Genomic DNA, 1,116 nt, shown 5'->3' with positions numbered 1-1,116 from the left:
AGAAATCAGCATTAGGAGATGGAATAATGGTCTATGATTATTTCTTTTTAGAAGTTTCTGTGTTGTATCTACTTTGTAATGAATAGATACGACTTTTGTGATGGAAAAAAAAAGTTTCACTAAAGGGCTCCCTTTAAAAAGTTTGGATATCTGTAAGTGATCTGTCCCCATGGCCTTCCCAGTGGAGACACAGGAAAGGGTTGGCTCCTTAGCCCTGCCTGGCATCCCCTCCACCCCCCGGAGCTCTGCCCTGTGATGAGCCCTTGACAGGTGTCAGCTCCTCCCTGAGACTCCACCGTGGCAGTGCCATCTGGTACCCGGGGTGGAGCCCCTGAAGGGCCCCCAGCAGCAGCAGCCCCTGCAGCGACTCCATCCCTCCCACCGTCCAGCAGCCCGACCACCCAGCCTGACGCTGCCCTGCACGAAGCGGGGGGCTCTGAGGGGCGGAGGCGGCCCTGGCCCCAGTCTGCTCTTGGAGCCACTGGGGCCCCCAGTTGGAGACACAGCTCAGGAAGCAGGTCTGGACCTGCACCCGAGGCTCTGATTCACACGCTTTGCACCCTCATGGCAGGCAGAACAAGCACCGTGTCTTGCTCCTGGTGCCCACCCTCCTCCGTGTGGGTCCTTGGGCGACCCAGACAGCCCCCCGGAGGCCACCGCCCCTCACAGAGCTGATGTGAAGCTGCTCGAGGTGGGGCGGGTGAGGGCTGGGGACTGGGACCCCGGACGCCCATCAGGGGAAGCACTCATCGCTTGTCCATCCCGCCCCCGGAGAGCCCATCTCAGGCCACTCACCCCTCAGAGGGCTTCCCTTTTATCTCTCCTGTGTCTGTTCTCAGTGGGGCCCTGAAGGGCAGGCGGGTGCTGCTTAGAGCAGAGAGGGGGCCCGCTGAGCCCAGCCCGGCCCCCTCCTCCCCTTGTCCTCCCTGCAGGGCTCAGGGGGCGTCTCCCCTTGCCCGCCGCCCCTCCTGGCGGGCCTCCCTTGTCTCTCACCTTCTCTGGGTCTCTCACATCACCATCTGTGCTGTGATCCGTGGGGTCCAGGTGGTCTGAGCTCACCCTGAGGGGCTTCAGTCTCCCATGCCGAGGCTGAGCTCACCCCCAGAGCCCCCACCC

This window comes from Bison bison, unplaced genomic scaffold (assembly GCF_000754665.1).
Source record: "Bison bison bison isolate TAMUID 2011002044 unplaced genomic scaffold, Bison_UMD1.0 scf7180017847480, whole genome shotgun sequence".
NCBI classification, from domain to species: Eukaryota; Metazoa; Chordata; class Mammalia; order Artiodactyla; family Bovidae; genus Bison; species Bison bison.
Note: the sequence above shows the minus strand (reverse complement) of the source record.